We start from the raw sequence: 9,912 nt of genomic DNA, 5'->3' as shown, positions 1-9,912 counted from the left end.
CTCAACGCGGTTGGTAGTGGGAGTCAACCAACCCGTCAGCCAGTCCCGTGGCGGCTTGTCGCTCTGCCATCGGCGGAGTCATACGTAAATCAGAGAGTCCACGTGTATTTTATTTCCGTGGGCCAAATTTGCGGCTACATTGTCTGCGACCGAAACTGTTTATGCACAGAAACCTAAAAACAAAATAAAAGTGAAAGCAAAGCCGCCACTGGACTGGCTGAAAGGCACTCCGCGCGTTGGTTGACTCCGCCTACCTACCGCGTTGAGTTCAAAAAAAGAGGCGGGAGCCGGGACGTTTAATCCGATATAATTAGGGCAATCGGCCGCACAGGACAATAATTCGAAGTTTCTGAGAAGCCCAGGAACGTGTAGGTAAAATTCCCGCGGTAAAAAGACGAGTTCAGATTCCTCTTTTCATAGCAGCTACTGAGGAACCATGACGTTCCTCCCCTCCCCTCCTCCATGTCGTCTAGCGACATTGGCAACCTAAACTCAGGTGTAGATGTTTGAGCTTCGTCTTCTCAAGAGTACGTGAAAAAAGCTCGGCCAGTTGAAAGCGAAGACAGGCTTGTTCGCGCGTGATGCATTGGAAGATATCAGCTGTCTCCCATACCGGCCGTAACAAGAACTCGGCAGTCCGGAACTTTCGTTCCCTTTGAGCGCATTCGCACCCTTTACGTTACCACGTCCCGGGTGGGTGTCAGTATCAATTAGGTTAAGACACCCGAGAAGTGGTTAACGCTCGCTACACAATATCTCAAAAGGCCATATAGCGCATCGCCTTTACGCCACTGCAGAAATTTTTTATTGTTGCTTCCTTTACCGCTCTCTTTATTTTTCTCTAGCTTCGCAGTCCCAGCTGTCTTGCGCGCTAATAAAATAAACTGTTTTCTTGGGCGAATATTTGTTTTGTTTACCTCATAAAGCCTCGCTCGCTCCGCTTGGATGTGTAGTGGGTCAGCCGAGCGTTAACAAAGCGAATCCAATTTGGCGTGAGTGGCCGGGCACATTCGCGCCGGAGCGCCTTCGCATTTCGTTGATCCAGAAATGGTATACGATTGGCGATAGCGGCTTGCGTTGACCCGGCTTCTCCCATTCCTGTAGGGATTATGTGAGCCAGTCGAAAAGGCACGAAACGCATTCCTTCCGGGATCCTTGTGATTTTATACAATGCTTATTGTTCTCGTCCGTTTTGATTGTCTTATCGGTACTTAATAAAACGCCCGTGTGAGTCGGCGCACTCTGCCTAGACTCGCGTGTCGCAGGGCAGGTACTTTATTGGGACGATTTGCTTCACGGCGCGAGCCGCTATGCGGAGCACACCCCTAGCCGTCGTGACGATGAAGCCCGTCCAAGGTCACCGATCTAAGCGGTCAGGAGAGAAAGATGCGATAACGAATGACGGGGCAGCGACGAAATTAGATGGATCCTGTTGCTGACAGAGGCTGAAGGAAGAGAGAAAAAAAAACGCTGGCCAAGAGTGAAAGAACTGGACTGAGTGAGTGAGTGAGTGAGTGAGTGAGTGAGTGAGTGAGTGAGTGAGTGAGTGAGTGAGTGAGTGAGTGAGTGAGTGAGTGAGTGAGTGAGTGAGTGAGTGAGTGAGTGAGTGAGTGAGTGAGTGAGTGAGTGAGTGAGTGAGTGAGTGAGTGAGTGAGTGAGTGAGTGAGTGAGTGAGCGAGCGAGTGAGTTAGTTAGTTAGTTAGTTAGTTAGTTAGTTAGTTAGTTAGTTAGTTAGTTAGTTAGTTTAGTTGGTTAGTTGGTTAGTTGGTTAGTTGGTTAGTTAGTTAGTTAGTTAGTTAGTTAGTTAGTTAGTTAGTTAGTTAGTTAGTTAGTTAGTTAGTTAGTTAGTTAGTTAGTTAGTTAGTTAGTTAGTTAGTTAGTTAGTTAGTTAGTTAGTGAGTGAGTGAGTGAGTGAGTGAGTGAGTGAGTGAGTGAGAAAAACGTTTACTGCAGAAAATAAACCGCAGTTACTTGGTGGTAGTAAAACTTTATTGGATGCACTGGGGCGGGTTTTAGAGGAGAGCGGAGAGATTCACCGCTCCCTTGCCTGGTTGGTACGTGCCATAATACGCGCCATTTTTGCTGCCATAATACTTCTCTATAGCTCTAGCTCTGGCTTCTCTTCTACCTTGATTGTGCTCGGGATACATGTTTTTTGGTATTGATTTAACTAACAGTTTATCTCTCAAGTCCTTGGGAATGTCCCCTCTGTCTTCTGTTGCTGCTGGTAGCGCTATATGCAAATCCTCGAGGACTCGTCTACCAACTTTGGTCGTGGATAGCCGCATTATTTGGCTTGTTTGGTGAGCTTCGAGTAGTTCTTCCAGCGTGTTATGCGTTCCTAGGTGGAGAAGGCGATCAGTGGACGTCTTGGAGGGATAGACCAAGCGCCTTCTTGATGGCCGCTCTGACTATTGCGTCTAATTCCTTCTTGTCGCTCTGCCGCAGTTCGCGGTAGAGCACAGCATATGTTATTCGGCTAATGACGAAAGCCTGCACCAGGCGTAATGTCTCTTTTTCTATGAGTCCACCGTGCTTGCCAGACACCATGCCAATCATCCTACTGATTTGCTCGCACGTAGACTTTAGTTTGGTAATCGCCATGACATTATTACTTTTGTTATTGATTTGCAGTCCTAACAAGCGGATGTTTTCTACCTCCGAGCCCTGATTTCCATCTATGTATATTTGAATTTTGCTTGCCGATTTTTATCCCCCGTGATATGAAGGAGCTCTGATTTCGTGGGTGCACACCTAAGGCCACAATCTTCGGCATACTTATGTACCGCTGACGCCGCCTCATGTGAGGCGTCCTCTATCTGTCCAACACTGCCACCCGACGACCACAGAGTGATGTCGTCCGCGTGGATGACGTGTCTCACGCCATCTATCGCGTTGAGCCTCCCGGGGAGGCTCATCATGGCTATGTTGAAGAGCAGAGGCGACATTATCGCCCTTTGAGGCGTGCCTCGTGTTCCCATATCTATGGGTTCGAATTTACTGTCGTCTATCCTGATGTAGGCCTTCCTGTCCATGAGAAACACCTTGACGTACTGGTAAGTCCGCTTTCCGCAGTTTGTGGTGTTGAGATTCTCTAGTATCATACTGTGTTTAACGTTATCAAATGCCCCCTTCAAATCCAAAGATATGTCCAGTTGACTGCCGTAAAGGGGAGCCTATGACTTCCCTATTAAGTTGTAAAAGCACGTCTTGTGCTGACAAGCGTGCCCGGAAGCCGAACATAGTTGTAGAGAAAAGTCCCTGGTTCTCTATGTGATCAGATAGTCTTTTCCTGACCATCGTTTCCATAAGCTTGCCCGCGCGCGATGTGGGTCTTAAATTGCCCATGTTGATTTTCCACTTTTCCGGTATTTGTTCCCCCTTCCCATATCTTATTGATGAAGCCTGTGAGGTCCTCGATAGCTTTTTAGCTGAGGTTTGCCAGCAAACTGGCCGTTTTGCGGTCATCTCCCGGTGCCGTGCTTCTCTTCTTACTTACTAGCGCCGCTTTGACCTCCATGTAGTGAATTCCGCATCTAACCCCTCATTTTCTTACCCGGTGTATATTGGTGCGTACGCGTGTTGGTCTACCGTGGTGCATATGTAATTGTCTTCTAGCGCTCTAGCGAGTTGTTCATTTGTACCTCGAAATTAATGTAATGCTCGTCTTAAGTTTCTACTGTTCTCCCCCCTTGTTTGACTCGGTTCAGTGAGGCACCTCAGTAAGCTCCACGCACTCTTCGAGCCGAGAGTGTCGCTCATGGCGTTACATTTGGCTTTCCAATTTCTTTTTACGAGAGACGTCGCGTATGTCCCAGCCTGTCTGCGATAGCTGGGCGAAATCCAGACTGAAATTAAAGATAACGAGGTTTCTTCTCAATGGGCTGTAAAATAAATCAGAAGATAAACTAAAAAGCCGGAAAAATAGTTCATTTCACTGAAAAAATGCACGTCTCATCATGTTATCAATCTGTGCCGTAATCGAGTTCCATAAAATGGTTTTTTTCCTTTTATTTTTGGAATTACCACTCCTCATATTTTAGTTCCTTTAATTAGGTTTTAACCTCTCATTAACCCATATTTCCCTCGAAGTGCCTTCAGGTCTCAAAAAAAGAAAGAAAGAAAGAAACATTCGATATCTTGGAAGCTTCGACGTTTGGCTTGTCAGAGCAGCCCGAAAGCAGCTGCTGGTAACGACCCTGGTGACAAGCCGCTGTTTACTTTTACTCGCGACGAGCGGTAATTAGCGTTCGTGCCAAAAACCAGATCCGTATATCGACTTGTCCGACATCGCCATTATTGGCCCGCTTCGGTGTTCCGCCTTTAAGCTTGCCCTTAATTCGCTCGGTTTGCTTTTGCTTTCTTTGTCTCGGTTCGTGTCGGCTGTTATCTCTGCCGTATCTGGTTTTAACCCCCCTCCCCCCGGTCGCTGCAGCTCTTGACGAAGCTTTGCGTTTGAACCTGACGCTTCACTTATTTTCTCCAAGGAAACCCGCCATATTTTCGACTAAGGAAACAATTACCAGTCTGCCAATTATTTACCGCTAAAAAGGAGGTGGCAAGCGTCCGACGCCTTTCTTACTCCTACATAACATAATAGTTACACCTACTGCGGTTTATTTGTGACGACTTTTATATGTAATGACACTTCTTTCGACCCCCTGTGAAATTCTGGGGCTCTCATCAAAGCAATCTGGCGGCGGAAGAAGCGATTAGATGGAGCGAGTGCTCGAATGTGCCCCTTCATTGCGCTGGCTACGTCAATTGCACGCTTCACACGGAGGAACAAAGTGTTCGCATCGTCTAGTCTTATCTCACATGGGAACATGCATGGAGTGCGGAGGAATAATAAGCGCGAGCCATCTTCACCTCCACATTGCGCACTTCCTTGGCCCGTACTTGACTGACGTGAGTGGAGTGGCTGGAGTGACGCGCGACGCATGTAAATCTGCGTGCCTGGAGGAAACACCAGAGAGAAGAGGACGTCACTGAACGGAACCGGAAGCTGAAGTGTGCAAAGCGTGTTCATGCACGTCTTGTCAGAGAAACGCCCCAGCAGGGGGAGCGCTGTTCAGCGAACAGGAAAGAAGCACACTTCGTGCACGTCAGACGACGCCTAAGGAAACGAGCAGGCTACAAAAGACTGTGTAGCAAGAAGCAGGCCCAAAATTGGCCCCCTCTCTGCCGTGCGCTGTCGACACGTGTCGACACTGCGCGCGTCGACACATGGAAGATCCCGCTGTGAGCAGTGCTGCACATGACGCTGATCGGTGCAGGGACCAGAGTGAGCATCTGTGTAAGACATTGCTGCGCGGGAACGTAGAAATCGGCAGCGGTAGGCTTCGTTGGAGGGCTTAGCTATGCCAGAACCGTTGCCTGCCGCTGCCGAGTCGCTTGGTAATTCAGGATGCCGGTGGATGCCGAGGCGCGTGCTAACATGAATGCATGCCAGCGAGGGCATCAAAAGGGCTTGAGTGAAGCGGCTGGAAAGACAGGCGTCGCGCTGTGGTCGCTCGTGCTGCCAGCCACTGTGTGTAACGGGGGATGGCGTGACTTGTGAATACGAGCGTGAGATGTTTGAGGATTAGTGTGGCCGTTCGGGCTCGGAGTGTGACAGACTGGGGTCCCAGGGAGATTCGGTGCCTCTGCAACCAAGGTACTTTAAGCAGTTTCGTGGTCACTTCCCAAAGGCGGATCTGAACGTGCTTCAGTTGTGTGCCTAGTGCAATAATTCTGTGAACAAGAGCAAGATACCACACCTGTTCGCGCATAGCCTCCTAAATGCACTTATTTCCCGCTCATTGCTGCCGGCAGTAAAGGGTGCCGGCCATCGCGTCTAGTTTTCGTGCTTGCTGCAGACGGCGTGACGTTCCCAAACTAGGAACAATGTCGTATGTCGAATTTGCTTAAATACAAACCGGAATATTTTTTTTCAAGGCGTTACTAGCTCCTTTAGACGAAATTCCGTCGGCTACCGTCGTTGTTGCTGAGGCCGAGAGAAGGTCCAGAAAAGATGGAGCCGTCGTCTGGCCACCGAAGGGGCGAGTGCGACGACGACATGCACCACAGATACCCCAGTGGCAAGCAGCCCCCGCCACAACGAGCGAGTGGCCGGAAGCAGCCACCTCCTCTCTCCACCTCCCCTCATCCTCCTTCACGCCGTTTGCTCGTCGTACGGCATAACTGGTGGACCAACATGTGGCGCCAGTTTTCCTTTCAAACGTGGCGCAGCCGTTAGTCACGCAGCGTTCCGGGTGGTTTCATACGATTTGTAGTTGCACCAAGCATGCAGCTGCTAGCCAAAGTCAGGCTAATTGTCGACAGGGATTCCAACTGTCGAGATATAAACTCACGTTGAGACATTCATGCTTTCGCCTTCAAAGCACGTAAACAGTCTTAAGTGATTTCCGTAGCTTTTTAACATTCGTATGGTACGGTGGCGTTTAAAGTGCCCAGACTGCACGTGGGCTATAAGAGACACCGTATTTGAGAACTCCGCATCAATTTCGACCACCCGAACTTATTTATCGTGCACAGACATCGCACAGCACACGAGCATTTTAGCATTTAGCCCCCTACCGATTTAGTCCCTACCGGCGTTTAGACCCTTCCATTTAGCCCCCGATGGCGGGATTTCCTTTTTTGCGTGTGCGGTAATAGCCAAGCTTTTGGTATCTACAATGGCAGTGGTGTCCACTATTGCAATGACCAAACGGTGTTATTTCACAGTGGTGTTCAAACGCAAGGCTCTGCTAACAGCGCAACAAACGCCAGACCTATCCGCCGCGCTGCCCCACTGGCTTTGGCGTTCGGCTGCTGATCCCAAGGTCGCGGGCTCCATCCCTGCCGCGGCTGCCGAATTTTGATGAAGGCCAAATACAAAAACGCCCGTGTACTGTGCACAGTCAGCGCCAGTTGGTCTGACGGCGTCTTTCATATATCATAGCCCAGATGACGTTTCGGGAAACTGAACTCCACAATTTTATAATTTCTCAAACGTCAGACATGCATGTGTGGCGAGAAATTGGTGTTGATAAAAGAACTGCGGAGTTTTTGTTCCATTTAGCCTTTATTTCTAACACAATTTATTTCAGCAGTGAAAACTAAGTCCCTCTTGTCCTATTTTGGTTGTTCTTTTGGCTTTCTCTTTGCCTCCTGCTTTCTATGTCACTATAAGCCAACTACCATCAAAGTAGCATCTGTAGCGTCTCGTCGAGTTGCGTTGCACGCGTGTAGCGCGCCGCAGGCTTTATTACTGTGTGTGGGTCACATTTACAAACACAGGTACACATCTTTTCGCGTTGTCTTCCGTTCTGGGGGGGGGGGGGTTAAGGGGGCTTTATTGTTTTGTTTTCGTTTAATTTCCACACCCTCTAAGTTAAGAGCGTCGACCACAAACCAAGGCCGGCCCATATCTGAATAAATACGGCAGTTTGGAATGCGAGCACCCCCTGCCGTTAGAAATATTGACTGATGGCCTCGATTGTGCGATTACGCAGGCATGAAAAAGTACCCAAGAGTCTACACTTTTCCTTTCTACGCCTTTGTATACATTGCGAACTCACAGCTTTTGCTCAAATTTCTCTATATACAGCTGCGATTTTTTTTCTGGCGAATTTGTCATTCTTCATCAAGCAAATAGTATGATTTTCCATGGACACTTGTAAACGCAGCAAATAATATTTCATAAAACAGTGAGCTTGGTTTCATTTTCTTGCTGATAATATATTGCCACCAGTAGCGATGTCAGCTTTTTCTTTAATACGCATCTTCATTTAACCTATATTTTACTGTCCTTATGGTGTTATTTCATAAAGCTTGTTGTTTTATTTTTGAGTTTCGAACTCTTCTGACAGTTTATATCAATTTTTGCATATCCAAGTAAAAAATTTACAACTGTTGTTTCTGGTCGGAAAACTAATGAATTGGATTACTTGGGGCCTGGGTACGCTATCTATTTGGGAAGATATGTGTTTTAAACGAAATAAAAAATTGTGCCTAAGGGATATGGTTTGCGTCAAACTATTACACGAATCTGCCGAACCATAGCTGCGTATGTGCCTTCGCTTAACAGCGTGATTGTCTCAACAGGAACTGGTCCGCTTACGGTAACTTCAGCGCGTTACGCGTCAGAGCGCATGCTATGCGTATTTGTTGACCTTTTGCTTCCTTTTTGTGAGTTATTTCATCTTTAAGGCTCCGCTCGCGATTCTCTCCCAATCTATGCTGCGTTCTTGACTGCAACCAATTCAGGACCAGTTGTCCCACCGCTTTTTCAGACAACTTTCTAAATAATGCATATTTTCCACGCTCTTAGCCAGAAACAAACAAAGCCAGCATTTCAGAAAAGCAGCCCAGCTGAATAATTGTCCTGTAAAATATGGACTATATAAAGTTGAAGTGCACTTAGCGTTGAGCCGCCTTCACTGAATGACGAAAGTGCAACTTTAATTGGTGGCTCATACCAAATTCCAAGTGTGTGCTGCGCCCTGTCAAGCCGGCTCTGTTATTGACACAACAGTCTTGCGACAAAGATAACCACTCATCTCATTTCATTTTTAATAAGCAACCATGCTCGGTACTAACGACTACGGTCGGACGCATAATTCCAACCAATGAAGAAAAAGTTTCAGTCACTCAATTTTTTTTTATGAAGCCGGCCTCGCAACCACCGCATTTCGACAATTTTGTTCTTGAGCATCCTCGCCTGAGCTTACATAGAGTGGGGAAGGACTTAATGGCCGACTTTGAGTCTTCATTAAACAGTGAAGACTCCTTACTTTGCACACGGCAGCAAGCAGCCATCGGCTTTGGCTGGTCCAAATTTTCAGTGAGCTTTTTAGTTATTTTTTATTGAGCCGGTCAAATATTGCGTATCGCTGGCGCTCACAAAAAGAGCCCCTTGTAAAGTGTAACAGGCGCAGGTGTTCTTGACTGCAGTAATTATCTTCCGCCGGCCGAAGCTTTCATTTGCTTCGTCTGTTTTTTTTTAATTTTGTATTTTTCGTATTAGCGCATCAATCATATTGAGTAATTGGCTGTCTAGATATGTTTTCTTTTATTGCGCTTTCAGCAAGCCTCTTTTAGCGAGTTGTTAGTTTTTACATGTGAAATTTTTAGTGCAGACCTGAAGCATGACGCAGCCACGAATTGGTCGCGCAGATAGCACTGCCGAGCATTACGGGTAGTTTGCAGGTTATGACCTTTCTCCTCAGAGCACACTCCATCGTGATAATCGTGCACCCTGTGTGTTTCGCGATTTTTTTTAGTACCAAATCCTGACACTTTGCATCAATTCAATACTCTCACATTTTTTCAAGCGCGAGACTCCGTACTCTCATTGTCGGCTGTATCACGACGCCAACAAGGCGAAAGATCATCATCATCATCATCATCCGCCCACCTAACTTTCTGCCAGCTGCTACGCTTGAAATCTCTTGGATCCACTCCGTTACCCTTAATGACCAGCGGTTATGTTGCCTTCGCATCACATGGCTGCCCAATCCCATTTCTTCCTCTTGATTTCGACAAGGATGTCATTCACAAAGGACATGGTTACTACTGCGTATCGAGAGGTTATGTGACAACTGTTTGCAGTGTAGAATACCACACTTTTCAGTTTTTTTTGTCTTCTCTGATGCAATGCACGTCACGTCACTATACTATCACTCGTGTCATCGAAGCATTGGGGCAGTTCAGCGTGGGGCGTCGCAGTGACGTCACGCGTGACGCCACCGCATGCTGACCAGTCAAAATGGCACAGTGTCACGCCATCGCCGAAAAACCAAGAAAAGTGCCCTCAACAGCTGGGGCTGTAAAAGCAGTAACAGGCATATGGTTTCTCAATATTACCAAGAGGTAAAAGTGGCGCTACGACAGGTAACCTACCATCAAGAGGGGCAGGAATGCCGG

Source organism: Amblyomma americanum, chromosome 4, assembly GCF_052857255.1.
Source record: "Amblyomma americanum isolate KBUSLIRL-KWMA chromosome 4, ASM5285725v1, whole genome shotgun sequence".
In the NCBI taxonomy this organism is placed as follows: domain Eukaryota; kingdom Metazoa; phylum Arthropoda; class Arachnida; order Ixodida; family Ixodidae; genus Amblyomma; species Amblyomma americanum.
Note: the sequence above shows the minus strand (reverse complement) of the source record.